Source organism: Elephas maximus, chromosome 24 (assembly GCF_024166365.1).
Source record: "Elephas maximus indicus isolate mEleMax1 chromosome 24, mEleMax1 primary haplotype, whole genome shotgun sequence".
NCBI classification, from domain to species: Eukaryota; Metazoa; Chordata; class Mammalia; order Proboscidea; family Elephantidae; genus Elephas; species Elephas maximus.
Window position 1 is genome coordinate 32,443,229 of NC_064842.1, and position 17,211 is coordinate 32,460,439.

General features: G+C 42.8%; 1 long non-coding RNA gene across 1 annotated transcript in view; it reads right to left on the reverse strand.

The window, feature by feature from the left end:
- LOC126066902 (uncharacterized) overlaps positions 1–17,211 on the reverse strand; it is a 45,091-nt gene that overhangs the window by 8,558 nt on the left and 19,322 nt on the right. Inside the window, exon 2 of the long non-coding RNA XR_007515283.1 lies at positions 2,031–2,106. This is a non-coding gene — a long non-coding RNA (uncharacterized LOC126066902). The remainder of the gene's footprint in view (positions 1–2,030; positions 2,107–17,211) is intronic.

Genomic DNA, 17,211 nt, shown 5'->3' on the forward strand with positions numbered 1-17,211 from the left:
GGATTCAGTGAAACCCCATCTCAAGCACAAACCCTCTTAGAGTAGACTTGTGTGCTGCCTAGATCCCAGCTTGGTCCTGTCCTGACCGTTCTTTCCCTCACCTCTGTCCTCCAAGCCAGAGGGACTCCCTTGAGGTGCTGGTTTGAATATCTATCCGAAACTGGGGCCAGCCAAGGCATGGGGACATCCCAGGCAGGCTCATGGCTTGGTACAACTTCAAAATACTGCACCTTAAATACTTGTTCAATAAAAATTTAGCAGGGCCAAGGAGAAACTGAGTTTCTGTTAATAATACAGAGAAGCAGATTTCCATTATTATTTACTTTCACTGGGCAAAGAAGAATCAATGTTCTAACAAATGAAAAGCAAAATATCTGATTAAAAAAAAAAAAAAGCCCCATTCTTTGCTCTCTTTCTTGTTTCCTTTTTGGTCTTTCCTGTAGCTTCTGAAATATGCCTTCTCTGGAGGCATATTCGAAAGTTTGAAATTTAAATAATTAAAAAAAAAACTACCTCTTAATACATAGCATTATTTGTTTTCAAAATTCAACTGGCTGCAGCTGTCAATTTTTTGCTGACTACAAAAGCATGTGAATATAACAGAAACACTCAACAGACGAAGGTCTGCATAAATGAGAAATGTTCTTGTTTTTTTTTTATATTTTTCTTTCTGATTTTGGTTGTCTCATTTGCTTGTTTGTTTTTAAATTTCCCCTCCAGATCTGACCTACTTTGGTCAGAGTGAGAGTCATTTGCCTCCATACAGTTAGGTAAGGAGGGGCTTGGGAAACCTGAGTTAGCCAGCCTTATTCTAGTGATGAATTGGTGCCTCTCAGGTGCTGCCCAGGAGGCAGACCCTTACTATTGCTATTTCATGCATCCCCTTCCTTGGAGCCCTGGTGGCATAGTGGTTAAAAGCTCAGGCTGCTAACCAAAAGGTCAGCAGTTTGAATTTACCAGTCGCTACTTGGAAACCCTATGGGGCAGTCCTACTCTGTCCTATAGGGTCACTGAGTCAGAATCAACTTACCAGCAATGAGTTTGGTTTGGTTTTTCGTTCCCTGCCTTCATCCTACTGCTTAAACGTAGACCTCTGCCTCTCCACTCTCCTGGTCTCCACCCTCAGCCTGTGGCTCTTCCCCTTCACTTCGATTCTTAGGCGACTATACATAATTTACCTTCATTTCCTACAGTGAATTTCTAAATGGACTCCTGCCACTTTAACAACTAAAGCAGGAAACAAAGTGTTGTTCAATGGATCACTCAGGCTTGGGGTTCAAATCCAGGCTTAACCCGTATTAACTGTGTGGCCTTAGCAAGGCATTTGTTGTTGTTGTTTTTAGTTGTCATCAAGTGGGCTCCGATTCATGGTAACCCCATGTACAAAGGCATGAAATGTTGCCATTTCCTGTGGCGTCTTCACGACCATTGTTGGGGCCACTGTATATTTTGAGTGACTTTCCCAACCTAGGAGCTCATCTTCCAGCACAATACTGGGCAATATTCTATTGTGATCCATGGAGTTTTCACTGGCTCATTTTTGGAAGTAGACAGTGGCCTGTCCTCTTAGTCTGCTTAGTCTGGGAAACACACTGAAATTTTTCACCATGGGTAACTGTCTTAGCCTGGGATCTCTAGACAAGCAAACCAGTGCAGAATATAAATACAGAGAGAAAGAGAGATTTATATACTTTTCATTATGACAAAATTGTAGACAGGTATCAAACTGCGATCACCCAGAGCCTTGCCTCTCACCAATATTTGATCTATTGGTGGTGATATGTTGCATATTTCTATTGCTACCTCATGCCATGAATTAGCAGTGCCCTCTTTACTACTGGAAGCAGAGTCATTAGCATCTTTAAGACTAACCAGTCTTGAGAACCAATTTAGAAAACTAATTCTTACAATTTTGTTTCTCTAGAACCACTCTCAGAACCAAATGTCTTAGGCTTGGTTTTCTAGAGAAGCAAAACCGTGCAACATACAAATAAATATAGAGAGAGATTTATATAAAGGAAATGGCTTACGTGGTTGTAGAGGCTGGAAAGTCCCAAGTCCTTGAGTCGGGCTGCAGACTTCTCCTGACTCATGTAGCCACAGATGCTGGGGAATCCAAAATCAGAAGGTCATTCTGTGTAGGCTGACAAATCCCAATATCGGCAGGTAAGACGGCAAATAAACTGCTAGGTGAAGTCCCAAGAACCAGAGGTCAGATGAACAAGAGCCAGCTGCAGGATCCAGAGTGAGCAAAAGCCAGCAAGCCTTGCCAGAAAGTCCACCTATATTTAATGCAGATGATACCACCAAGGAAACTCTCTTTCAACTAATTGGTTGCTCACAACAGATCTCATCATGGAGATGATCACATCATTAAAAAGCTACACTGCATCGTAACTGCCAAACCACTGAGGATCATGGCTCAGCCAAGTTGACACACAACCTTAATCATCACAGTGATGCTGCTGGTATTTGAAATACCAGTGGCATAGTTTCCAATATCCCAGCAACATGACAGCACAGCAAACTGACAGACAGCTCGTGGGGCAAGGCATTTAGCCCCCTGAACATAGGTTTTTTCAGCTGTATAATGGACCCACCTTGCAAGATTATTCTGAGGATTCCAAGTACCTGGCATTTAAGAGGTTGGTAATAAATGGGTACTTTACTCTTATCATTACTTCTCTTATGGCTTTCTTCCTTGAAGTGATAACAAAGTTCATAACCTTCCATGTAAATATCTTAGACTGTAAACCTATGTCTATGATTGGAAGGTCACCAAGATGTCAGTCATTGTCTCAGAAAAGCCAAATTGTCTTCATCCTGTTTGTTGCAGTAAACAATAAATAACTTCTAGTCTGTGTGGCATCCTTGGTGGGGACCCAGTCATGTGCACACCGGAAACCCCATTTCCTTCCCATGACAGTACGCCAGAACACACCAGCAGAGAGAGACAAAAGAATTTCTACGGTCTCAAACTTAGGATGCACATTTTCCGGAGTCCTAGACATTGGCTTAACTTCTTACCAGCTTCTTGATCTTGGGAAAATTACTCAAATCTGTAAGCCACAGTTTTACCATCTTCAAAATTAGGACAGCACAGTCTCGATCTCTGGGATTGTGAGAATGAATGAGAAGAAGTATCCAGAGTGCATCGCACGCACCCAAAACAAAGGACCACCTTGTGTGACCAGGCAAGGAGCTCTGGGGCTGCTGGAGCCAACCACATCTGTCACCCACCTGCTTCTGTCCCTGTGCACTGGGCTTTTGTAACAGGAAAAAATGGAAGCTTTTCTTGGGGCTGGCCCCAGGGACTGAGGAGAGTATACAAGTCTGGGCATGGGTGGTCCATTCACATCCCTGAGAGGGTTGGAGGCCCTGTGGGGAAGGAGGAGGACCAGTGCTGTAGGAGGCCTTGGGAGGGCAAGCTTTGTGCCCTCTGGGAGCAAGCAGAGAGATTTTGGGGCCTCGGTGAAACTCGACCCCCATCAAGCATCCTGTGGTGACTTTGGCATACTGAGAACCACACCCTTACCCTAGTATTTGTCTTTCAGGGGTACTATTTTTTTTTTTATCAGCTATGGCAGTGATGAAGTGCCTCAGGGAGGCTTCCCAGGCAATGCCAAGAAGAGGGAAGAGAACAAGAGAGCTAGGACGAGATACATCCTACACAACGCTGGGCGACAGACTGGTTCATGAGCATGCGGGAAACCGTGCTTGATGGGCTCCTGGAAACTCTGGGGGACACTTGGTGTTGGGGCTGCAGGTCCTATAAGGAGCGCAGTGGGTGCAAGTTAGGCAAGAACAGAAACTCTGGGTTCATATGGGTAATAGGACCCTATGTCTCTGTGCAGGTAGGCGAGCATGGGGGCTTTTCTCCAGTGTTCTTGCTCCTCTTCCATGGCCTCCCTCCTATATTCTAAGGGACCGATGCTCTTACAAAGTTAGAGGATGCTGGGAGTCATCTCTGTCAGGCTGTACTTCAGAAACATTCACGCCTACAGCATCACCCACTCCCCTACTCCTTTTGTCTTTCCCAACTCCTTATTCCCTCTTCTGTAATCATTTCCAGGCAAGAATCCTTCCTTTCTTCACTCCCCCACTAATCTGGCCTTTTACTGATGCTTGATTTGTTTCTTCGAATTTATTGTTGAGTAAATTAGGAGTCCAATCTTTGACTCCAGTTATTCCCTAGAAGGGGTTAGTATAAGACACCATTATTTGTTTAAGAAGCAGCCAAGGAGGCAGAGAGGCATCAGGCAGTGTTATGGTGGGTTTGTCAGTCTCTTCAGAGAGACAACTAAGTTTCACTCCCTACACTGCCTCTAGGTAGTAATGGTGGCAGAGCAGAGGGATGATCCCAGAGTATACATTCCCAGGAGGGAGAACCTGGGTATAATGCTCTTCTGAAAGGTAGAAGCACACTAGAGGACCAGAGAAAGATCCTGAACACCTGGGAGCTGGGTGATGCCCAAGGGAGATACCCAGAGGACAGGGAAGAAGCTAACAGTGGATTTTATCTATATTTTTCTCCATTTTACTTGATTCTGCCTTAGGGACACCCAAAGTGAAATTACACCCTTCCAACCAGTTGTGGATGTTGTGTCTTTATAAGACAGTGGGTCAGGACAGGGTCAGAGAACACAACAGACAAGCGTCCACACTGCCCGAGGGCCTGTTCATTCCAAAGTCAGAAGGCAGAGGCCCAGCAATGGCCTTCAGGCCAGTGCTGCCCTCTTTTTCCCTCTATCCCCATATGGAGCAGAGGCTGAGGTCCCATGATTGCTGGCTTCCCTGGGAGAGCAGGTAGAAGGGTCAGAATTTATAGGTTCAACTTCCCCTAAAAGAAGTAGATTCAAAGCAGGCATGTACTGTATTTCAAATGAGCAAAGAAGCAACCAATACTTGTGAGAGAGGCCAAATGATTAAATAAACTAAACATTTATTTAATTAGAATAATTAAATGTCAGAAAAATCACAGTTCTACCATGGAGAGAAATCACACAGAACCTGGAAAGACCCCTGTGATTCTGTAGAGATTTTTCTGGTAAGGAAAATCCGTGCTGGAAATTAGAGGGCGAGAAAAGAATTAAGAACAAAATAATATCATGTGCAGATTGCAAAAGAAATTGTAAAGATAATGCAAGTGAAAAAAAAGGAAAAGGGTTAAAGGAATAGAAAGGCTTTTTACTAATGCACCAGGGGAATAGAGATATTGAAGTGAAAATAGATTCACAAATAAATCATGATGGGCATGAAGTTAATGATGGGTCTGAAATGGCCAAGATATTGAACTCGTTCTTCAAACCCGTCTTTAGCAATAGAAATAAAAAAGAAAACACAGGCAATGAGGAGGTAATAGAAACCTTATGAAAATAACTACTGGCAGAGGCAGATACAGGAACACTTGGAGCAGCTAAGGACCTCGCTGAGCAGGTGTAACACATTCCTTGAGGATTTTAGGGAATTGGTTGATAACTATTGGCTCATTTAGAACAGCACCAGAAAAGTAGCTTTACTACTATCATTATTATTTTAAATAAATAAAGTTAGGGCAGGTTCTGAAAAAACATGTCTAGTACTCTTTGTAGAAAGATTGAAAAGAGAGGAAAGGAGGGAGTCCAAAGAAGTGGTGATCCTATTTATCACGTTTGATGTCAATCACTGGGGGAAATAATGACACACACATTGAGGGTCATCTAAATGCTCAAATGGTTAAAAAACCATTAAAATCAGTTGCCTTCAGGTCAATTCCAACTCATGGTGACCCCATGTGTGTTAGAATTCTAAAACTGTGCTCCACAGGTGTCTTAGTCATCTAGTGCTTCTATCACAGAAATACCACAAGAGGATGGCTTTAATGAAAAGAAGTTTATTCTCACACAGTTGAGTAGGCTACAAGTCCAAATTCAGGGCATCGGCTCTAGGGGGAGGCTTTCTCTCTCTGTCAGCTCTGGAGGAAGGTCCTCGTGATGCATCAGTCTTGCCTTGGTCTGGGAGCATCTCAGCACAGGAACCTCAGGTTCAAAGGAAACACCCTGCTCCTGGCGCTGCTTTCTTGGTAGTATGAGTTCCCCCTGTCTCTCTGCTCACTTCTCTCTTTTATATCTCAAAAGAGATTGGCTTAGGACACTATCTAGTCTTGTAAATCTTGACAGTATAACTGCCATTTATCCATCTTATTACATCATAGTGGTAGGATTTACAACACACATGGAAATCACATCATAAGATAAAATGGTAGACAATCATATAAGGGAATCATGACCTAGCCAAGTTGCCAGATATTTTGGGGGGACACAATTCAATCCATGACAACAGAGTTTTCAATGGCTGATTTTTCGGAAGTAGATCTCCAGGACTTTTCTTTCAAGGTGTCATTGGGTGGACTTGAACTGCCAACCTTCAGTTAGCAACTGAGCGTGTTAACCACCAAGGGACTGCAGACAACAATTACATTTATTTAAATCAAGCTGTGTTTTAAAAAGTGGCTTTACCTCCAGCTCACACCCCAAAAGAAATGCCAAACGAGAAGGAAAATAATGCCAACTGAAGCTTACCTGTATTTTTAGTGTATCTGTAGCTGAATAATTGAAAAAAACATAGTGGTTAAAAGGATATCATGACCGTCCATGCATTCTCATACGAAATCTGTGAGATGAAAGGTGCACCTCCTGTGTCCTACCTTTTAAGACCGTATGTAGCCACTGCCAGGATTCTGCACCTGTTCAAAGTTGGGGTTTATATAGTTTCTTTTCACCTCCTTGGTTTTGGTTCCCCCTCTTCTGCCCTATATGCAGGCACATTCACTGCTCTCAGTTACACCCCTTCATGCTCAGACCCTCCCCCACCCCAACCATTTACTTTCTCAGGCTTCCTCTCACCTCCCTGCAAGGCACCCTAGGCTGGGTCTCCCTATGTCCCTATCCTGTTAGAGGCAAGCTTGTTTAAATAGCGAGTAGGTTAATGTGCCACTTTTAGCAAGGCCCTTGAAGTGATAAGGTCTTAATCCAAAGGAATAATTAATGGTGGTAATTCAGGCTCAGTGGCAAGGCAATGGAGCTGGTTTAGGCACTGTAGGCCTTTTGATGGTCTCAAGTCTCATTAGAGACAGCTGCCCAGGAGTGGGGTTGATCCTTCTCAGAAGGCAGCCACTCCTGTGGCTGGACTGGGTGAAGGTTGTGGCCTTCCAGCCAGGGGCCACATGCACTTTTATTAGGAGCACAAAGAATCAGTTGGACTTATTATCTCAATAAAGTCCTACTTAATATCTCAACTCTCTCTTACTGATTGTTCGAATCCCCCCACGTGTCTGTCAGTTTGTCGTACTGTGGGGGCTTGTGTGTTGCTGTGATGCTGGAAGCTATGCCACCAGTATTCAGATACCAGCAGGGTCACCCATGGAGGACAGGTTTCAGCTGAGCTTCCAGACTAAGACAGACTAGGAAGAAGGACCCGGCAGTCTACTTCTGAAAAGAATTAGCCAGTGAAAGCCTTACGAATAGCAGCAGGACATTGATACAGTGCTGGAAGACGAGCCGCTGAGGTTATTCAAATGGGGCATGGTGGCAGTGAAATAATCTCATTTGTGTGAATCACTCCTGCATATCACCACCAAAAAGTCACTGTATCATGTTATAAATGGATTTGACTATAAATTATTGAATTGATCATTTTTGCTAACACGTAATTGGGTGTGCATGTAAAACCTATACACGGACTAGAGCGTATGTACTGATGAAAATTATTAAATATAATAGGTGCACTGTTGTTAATGTTGTTGTTAGGTGCTGTTGAGTTGATTCCAATTCATAGTGACCCCAGGTGACAGAGTCGAACTACCCCATAGGGTTTCCAAGGCTATAATCTTTATGGAAGCAAATCCATACCTTTCTCCCACGGAGCTGTTGGGTGGGTTTAGACCACCAACCTGACAGTTAGCAGCTGAGTAGTTAACCATTGCACCACGAGGGCTCCTTGAATATAAATACATGACATTTTTAAATGCACTAAAGGATATTCCTATTTAAAGTAAACCTGTAGTGATGCCTATTTCAAAAATAAGGACCCTATTAAATACTTAAAAAAAAAAAAAAAACCCGTTGCAGTGGGGTTGATTCTGACTCACAGAGGCTTTATAGGACAGAGTAGAGCTGCCCCATAGGGTTTCCAAGGAGCAGCTGGTGAATTTGAACCCCTGATCTCTCGGTTAGCAGCCAAGCTCTTAACCACTACTTAACCGGGGCTCTAAATTTGGAATCTTGATTTTATGGTATTTGGAATGTTATTTATAGTGGCATTTACTTGGACAAGCACACATATACATACCTTAACTGTACATATACACATGCATATATAACATTAGCAGCTATGTATACTTAAACCAGTGGTACATTTCTTCACTAGGCCTTTGGGTTTTTTAATCTTGCCCCAAAATGCTTCTACAAGCTACCCAGGTCCTGCGAAGGCCGGGACGCTCAGCCCCTCAACCTTCCCCACAAGGGCCAAGGTCAAACACAGATATCAATATGGTGCTCCCCGGTTAAGGAATTATAAAGAAATAACACTTTCTGGAAACTGAATCTTTTTATTATATTATTTCTTTCCCTCTAAATTGTTTTTCTTATTTGCTCCTGGATCTTATCTGAGGCCAGGGAAACTGGAGCAGACGCCTCATAGAAAAACTTTCCTGCCTCAGCTTGACTGGGAAAAGGGAGGACAATAACCTTATAGGCTTGACTGCAGTTTCCTGCCCAGCTCTCTGCTCAGTGGATTTCAGATTCTTTTAGCCTAGTTATTTATTATCTGAGCTTCCCCTATGTATCCGCCACTGCCTATTACTTTATTCTGTTGCCATTTTTAGGAGCAAGTCCAAAAGTCTCCAGTCGTAAGAAGTGTGAAATCTGTAACTTTTGGGCTGACTGTAACTGCCCTGTGAATGTGTTTCAGGAACACTCTTCACATAGAATTAAGACGTTCAGTATGCAGAAAATACTATGTAACAATCACAAAGCCAGTCCGTGGGGTCAAACTAGCTAGTGGTTAGTTCCTTTCATAGACAGTTTATCTTTTGACTTAATGTTAATACCTTGGCAACAGTCTTTGGCTTTTCTCTGGACAGAGAATCTCTGAGTCCTTGAAAGATACTCTTCTCCTGCTAAATTCCATCCCCTGTATATTCTTTTTTTTTTTTAATTGTAGTAAGTATATGTAAAACAAAATATTTGTCATTGCATGTTATTTCTTATTGATTACCCCAAAAGGCCATGCTGATGATGTTAACCATGGCCCCAAATGTCTTGTTCTTTCAGGTCTGCTTATAAATACCCTTCTACCAGCCCACTTTCTAGTAGCTGCAACTGCTGTGGAACCCAGTAAGCTTGTATATAATTTACCTGATTTGCGGTTGGGAAAAAAGAACCAGAACATTTATAAGCAAAGAAGTTCAAAGTTAAGCCAGAAGCAGGACAGGTGTGCTCTGAGTGGCAGAGGCACATTCCTGGAAACAGCTGTCTATTGCCACGAGTATTGAGCTGTAATGGTGGCTTGGCACCCCTATCTGTGGCTATACCAGAGAATGATCGCCAACTGACCCTCTGAAACCAAGCCTGGGGCTACATTATCCTCAGAGTTGTAACAAAATGTTTCATTGTCTCGCTTCCACATCCACGAAGATGCCACTAGGGCTTCTAATAATAAGGTTCTGAATAAGAAAATAGAAAAGCTAATCAGAATTTTGTTCATAAATTGTGTTGGTACATTTATTTGTTTGAGGTAGCTTAAATGTTAATGATACTCAAAATGAATAGCATGGAATAAATGTAGAAATCATCTCATTTGTATTTCCTAGTATTGAATTTTGGTCCTTTCTTCCCAATTGCCTCCCTTTGATCTAAAGGACTATAAAGTAATAACTGTGGCAAATCCTAGCATCCCCACTGCAGTCTTTTTATGTACATGTATTGATTATATTCTAATGCATATTGCCTTCTTTCTATTAGGGGAGACTCTAATGGAGTAGGAAATCTTGGTCATAATGCTGGCATGAAGATGTTTACACAACATCTCCTGGTGGCTCAGCCAGGTTCCTATGCCAAAGAACTGATTCAGGATATGCAGTATGAGAGAGACTCAGGGAGAAACCTGAACTGAGAGACCAGAGTCCAAGGTTTGAACCCAGACTTGACATTAACTAGCTCTGTGACCCTGGGCAAAGTCATCTCAGTTTCCTCATTCAGCAAATAAGGGGTGAGAACTCCATAGCCTTCAAGTTCCCTTACAGCTGTTTCAGACTACGTTTCTATGCTATAGAAATAGTAATACTGGGGGTCTAGAAATCAAGTCACTGCCGAAATGTCACTGATTTCCTTTTGTGGGATTAGGCAGAATTGAGTAAGACAGCCATCTGGCCAAAGGAGGAACATCTTGAAGACAAGCTAAATCAAGAAACCTCATAAGCCCGGGGCGGGGGGGGGGGGGGCTAAAATTATTGTTCAGGGGAGCCAAGGTTTTGATGAGAAAATAAGCACTGATCATCACTCCAAAACTGGTGGTGCAAGGACAAAACTGGGAGATGGGTAAGTAGCTGGGAATCAGAGCAATGGAGTCAAGCTTCAGCAACCATTCCAGGAACATCGATTAGAAGTGAAGCTCTGGGCTCTGGGCTCCTCCTCTAAATAGTTTCAGGTTGTTTGTCTATGCATGGGCATTTCTTCCTAGTAGAATTTAAAGTGGTGGCATAGTGGTTAAGAGTTTGGCTGCTAACCAAAATGTCAGCAGTTCAAATCCACCAGGTGCTCCTTGGAAACCCTATGAGGCAGTTCTACGCTGTCCTATAGGGTTGCTATGAGTTAGAACTTACTCAGTGGCAACGGGTTTAGTTTGGTTTGGGTACAGTAATATCTTCTTATCTGAAGTCTGAAATGACAGTGTCAACCAGAGGCTTCAGGGAATGTTTTCAGAGTTGCATTTCAATATTCAATACATCTACTCACATTCACCCAGTCCTCACTGATGAAGTGATGTATTTACATTTGAAAGAAAGACGGGTTACTTAATAAATGGAGTTAAGATTTGAGAAGGAAAAATTAAGCATTTAGAAAAAAGCAGTTATTCTCTACCTTGTGCCTTATTCCAAAATAAATTCCAAAAAAATCAAAATCTAATTTAAAAAAATGACAAGCTAGAAAAAAATGTTTGAGTTATTTTTGGAGAGGAAGTTTCATGTCTTTAATATATAAAGTGTGCCCATAAATAAACTAGTAAAAGAAGAATTACTAACAAAAAGGGAGTAAAAACCAGAAGCAGGCAATTCACAAATGAAGACATAAAACTGACCAATAAACAAATGAAAATACTGTTAAATCAAAAAAATTCAAACATTCGAAGACCACTTTTAGCCTGTCAAAGATTTTGTTTTAAATGATACTCAGTGTTGGTGAAGATGAGAAGGAAATGGGAATCAACCCTGTACCCACATCAGGGTTCTTCCACGTCAGGGCAGCGGAAGGGGGATACCTAGCACATGAGTAAAATGGCTTCCAGGGATACAGACAAGTGAGCTGTTCAGCAAACCCTTGTTCCTTTCCTCCTGGTCACTCAGCTAGACTACACTTTCCAGCCTTCTTTGAAAAGAGATGTGGCCATGCAGCTGGACCGTGGCCATGGGGGTATGGGGATATAGGCAGAAGAAGAGCCTAGGCCTGCCCATACAAGCCAGTCCTGTGACCTTCTGTGCTCTCTTCCATTGTCTGCTAGCCAGATGCAGAAGACCCAGCCAAGGACTCCACGACCCTAGGAAACCCTAGACAAAAAAAGCCTGAGCAGAGTAAGCCCTCATTCCTCACCCTCCTGCCACTGTGATTCTTCATGGACACGGAACAACATTCGTTTGTGTTAAACGATGGAGGTTTAACTGTTGTATAATTTTTTTTTTTTTTTTTTTTATAAGGTAGGCAGCATTGCCTTAACAGATTCTGAAAACTGGTGTCCTGAAATCAGGTGTCACTGTCACAAAAAACTGAAAATACTTAACGATGGCTTAGTGGTCAAGTGACAGGTAGAGAAGGAAATAGATATAGGAGGTTGGCAAGCCCTAGTTAGTCATGGCAAAATGTCTGGTAAATCTGTTTTTGTAATGTCTTAGAAGGGCCTACTGAGCCTACAGCTCCAGGGGAAGAGTTAAAATGACCTACTATGTCTACTACCGGCTGCCTTTAGTAGGGTATCCCAAGGAAGAGATGAGCTTTGGCAACAATTGATGTGTTTTTCAGCAGAGATAGAAGGAATATGATGATCCACAAATAAAAGGCCTTAAAGGTGGCAAAGTTGACAGCTTCAGGACCTCAAATAATAAGAGATCAGACTGGAAAGGCCTAGTCAACTTTCTCAGTTCAACAAAGCCTGTGGCAGAGACTCAATCACCCTCCCCCCGCCCCCCCCAAAAAAACCCATTGCCAACAAGTCACTTCCAACTCATAGCAACCCTATAGGATAGAGTAGTACTGCTCCATAGTTCTCAAGAGTGTCTGGTGGATTCAAACTGCTGACCTTTTGGTTAGCAGCTGTAGAATTTAACCACTATACCACCAGGGTTTTCCAATCACCCAAGGCTGTTGTTAATTCCATCAAAATAGTCAATGTAAAGTTGAGAGAGGGAAGCTGATGGTGAGGACACAAATAGAAAAGGAAGGCTTGAGAACTCTGCCTGGAAAGAACCCCCAGTGAGGCTACTGGCACATGGAACTGACTGGAAACCTTCTAAATATTTGAGGAAATTACGCTGCCATCGAAACAAGAAGTCCTGACCATAAAGGTCTTTTATTTTTTGAGTCGAAAACAATACTTGAGCCCCAAATTTGCATGAGCAGGAAGTGGACTATTAAAGCTGGGAAGACTCTAAGTAAGGTAAAGTCATTAACACCCATTTTAAATGTTGCCACGGAGAGCAATGGACAAGTGACTCCCTCCCAAAGAGCAGAATCAAGGAACCGCCCCTACTCCAGGATGAAAATCAAAATTATCATGTCAATTCTGACTCATGGTGACCCCACATGTGTCAGAGTAGAAGTGCGTGCCACAGGGTTTTCATTGGTTGATTTCTCTGAAATGGATCACCAGGCTTTTCTTCCGAGGAGCCTCGGGGTGGACTTGAATCGCCAACTTTTTGGTTAGCACCCAAGCATGTAAACCATCTACACTACCCAGAGATTCTAGAGTAGGGGCCTATATAATGCCTAACCAGGAGGATTTTAGAGTTGCTATGAACAACTCTTTGTCTCCCAATTTTGCCGCTTCTGAATGGGAGTTTTATTGTGTTTTTCTGTCCCTGATATACCATTGTATGTCGGGTATGGGGAGGGGCAGATAACTTCCTTGTGAATTCATAGGTTGCTGGATCACAAGGGGCTGCAGAGGGTTCTGATAGAGAGAAGTGCTCATCGCCCAGAGATCCTGAATTTCAGGGTGTGGACAGTCTTTGGGCTGTCCCCCTAGGGAAGAGGTTAATTTTCCTCCATGTGTAAAAGGAAAAGGAGTATTTGGTGATTGGAAGAGTAGACCATGGCCAAGACTACTAACTTTTATATAAAACTCCTCCCGTGTTACCTGGACTCAGCTAATCTTCATTTCCCAGTTTCAGTTGCAATAGGTAGGCATAGCCTACGTCTCAGATCACGCAAGGGGGTGTGGTTGAGAAGTTGTACACAGACTCCAGGCCCGGCCCGGCCTCCTCACTTTCCTCCCTGTGAGTGGCAGGTGCTGCAGAGAATTTATCGGAGGAATCCGAGGTCCTGGAAATGTAGAGCCACAGGACAGAAGGAGCCCATTGGACTTGAGGGGAGTGAAAGCATTCTGACCCTCTAGAGTTACACCACATGGAAGTCCTGGTGAGGAGAATCCAGGTCTTAAAACCCAATCTAAGTGTTAAGAGCACAGATTCCAAAATCAAATGGTCTGGATTGGAAGCCCACTCTGCCACGTACTAGCTGTGTGACCTTGAGCAAGTTACTTAGTCATCTCTGCCTCTGTTTCCTGACTCAGACAGGAGATATCCTAATTTTATCTAGTTCAAAGGGGTTTTGTGAAGATTAAGCTAATTAATATTTATAAACCGTTTAGAACAGGACTAGGCTTCAATCTTCTCTGTAAGTGTTAACTCTTACTTGAATTAGTAATTCCACTTCTAGTATTACCTTAAGGTAATAATGATAGATTTATTTACTAATTCAACAAACATTTAGGGAGCTCTAACCATCTGCCAGACATTCTGCCAGGCACTAAGAAAACAGTCGTGAAAAATTGACGTGTCCGAGAATTTGTAAACAAGAATTTCATTGCCATATTGTTTGTGACAAGGAAAACCAGGACTGACTTGGATGTTCCCTATAAGTTAAATAAATTATGCTACATCCAGACAGGGGAGTGCATGGAGACAGGGCAAGATATTCACAACACAAGTGTCTGTCTCAGGGCCTTCCTATTTGCTGCTGTTTTTGTCTAGAAAACCTGACTCATGGTAATTGCTAAATAAATAATTGTTGAATGAGTGAATGAGTTAGCTGAAAAAGACAAATTGTAAAGCAATACATACTGTTTTCTAAAGGCATACATAACAGAAAGACTTTTGAGACTTTGATACCAAAATGTTACAATGACTATCATTGGGTGCACGATTACGGCTGATTTTATTCCTTTTGTTATCTACATTTTCTTAAATTTCTATAACAACCATAAAGACTTTATTTTTTAAATAAGGAGTCTCTACATTAAAAAAAAAAAAAATTTTTTTTTTTTTACATAAAGGATCAATTGCAATCTATTTTCTAAGTAAAAAAATAATACTACTACAAACCACAGAATAATATTAATTAGCAAATGCTGCCCACGTGGCAACCACTATCCTAAGCACTGGCGTGCATTATTTCACGTAATCTTCACTGTGGTCTCACGTGCTGGGTCCCACCACTACCCAGGGGAGTCAGACAGCCATGTTTGGGCTTGGAGTAATATTCCTGGAGTAACATTCTTCCCCAAGAATTGCACTGACTGGATTCTAGTCCATGAAAATGTTTAAACGTCAGATTGAAGTAGGAGGCCAGAAAGGAGACTGGGTACCTCGGGTATGATTATCAGATTTAGTAAGGGGCATACCTATAGAGAGCACTGGACTCAGAGAAAGCCAGTCTAGCTACTTTCTTTGGTGTTTTCTTGCTTGCTTACTCTCTCAACTTTCCTTGTCTTAACTCTTTTCAATTCCCCACTGCTTCCCTTCACCCTTGGGGTGGGGACAGTGGCTAGTGGTTGCAGGAGCACAATGCCGAATTTCAGGTATGATTCTTTTTTCTGGTATAAAAGGGTCAAGACACTATGGGGATAAAAAAAAAAAAAAAATTTGTGAGGCTTTATCTCACGTACTTTGAACACGTTATCAGGAGGGACTAGTCCCTGAAGAAGGACATCATGCTTGGTAAAGTAGAGGGTCAGTGAAAGAGAGGAAGACCCTCAACAGTGGCTGCACCAATGGGTTCAAGCCTAACAACGATTGTGAGGATGGCGCAGGACCAGACACTGTCTCATTCTGTTGTACATGCGGTTGCTATGAGTTGGAACTGACTTGAAGACACCTAACAACAACAAAATTGGATGAAAATGGCAGTCAGATTTGGATTCTAGCCCTGTCTCCTAACTACAGCATTCTCTGAGGAAAATCACAACCTCTGTTTTCCTGTAAAATGCCTTTTCTTTCTAGCTTTCTAGTTATCTAAGCATACCTATGTCCAAAGTAACCAAATGCTGCCTGACGAGAATAAACCTTGAAGATAACACTTGCAAAGTTGCTGCACCAGGAAAAATAAAGAAGAAACTAGGAGCCTAGGGGACCCTTCTGTCTCCTCCGTATCTGGGGAGGGACCAGTCTCTTTTACAATCCTTGTGTCTCTTCTCCTTCCCTCACTTCTCCTAACAGTGAAGTTACACTCTGTCACCCAGAGACTTGCCATTTCAGTCCCATGAGAGACCAGGCAGTCTTTCTCCACTGTGGAGGCTGATGAATTGTACCAAACTATGGAAGGGCACCCCAAATGATTTCAAAAGATGAACCCCTGGGATTCTCCATAGAGTACCCTAGTTCCAGCCCTGAAGGGACAGAGCTATTGGTTTGTGATATCTCTTACATATGTTTGCTTTTCAGATTTACTCAAATTGATGTTTGGAATCTGCAGCTGCCTAAACTCTGTGCACCTTCGGAGCTGGACATAAAGCAGACCACCAGCTTAATCCGTCACCTCGATTTACACTGACAGCACAAAGCAGTAGCTGCCACCCCCTGTCCTATTTCCTTTTGTGTCATTGTTATAATTTGGTGCCTTTGTAATAAATTACTCTTCCACACCTTTCTCACCCCCAGTCAGCCTTCTTTCCACTCCTGGAACACAGAAACAGACAAGTCTGCAGTACACAGAAGTTGATGCCCTCTGAGCCTGACATTCCTAGTTATCTCCCTTTACCATGTCACTCCATTGTTTTAGAAGTCCCTGGGTGATGCAAGCGGTTAACACGCTCGGGTGCTAACTGAAATGTTGGAAGTTCAAGGCCACCCAGAAGTGCCTAAGAAGAAAGGCCTGGAGATCTACACAGTTCGACTCTGACACACATGGGGCCGCCATGAAACAAGTCAGCTCAATGGCAACTGGTTTCATTGCTTAATCTTTCACTGGCTCCCCATTTTTATACATGATAATGTCCCAATAACCTGAAGGATTGCTGTACTCTTGCCTTAATTCCCATCTGTAGCCACACCCCCACCACTCTCTGTGTGACTTGACTGTGAGGGTCTCCAGCAGGGAGTCCTACCTTACTTACCTTTGTGGGCTCAGTACGTAATCGATGCCCAAAAAATGCTTGTCAGAAAAAGAAGTGGGCCCCTTTTCACCTCAAAGTAAGTACACAGTGGCTTTTTGTGAGGGCCCAGAAGTAGACCATCATGGGAATGATAAGCAGGGACTTAAAAGATACACACGCATCATTGGAGCCAACTCAACAGCAACTAACTAACAACAAGCTCTCCCTCTGGTCATGCAGGTGGAACAGGCTCCTGTGGCCCCTCGCACAGTGCTACTTTAGGTTGGCCAACGAGAGGAGAGGGCCTGGCTTACTTCTGCTAATGCTGTCTTCACAGATATTGATAAGCCCTCGCTGACCTGATTAAACTCT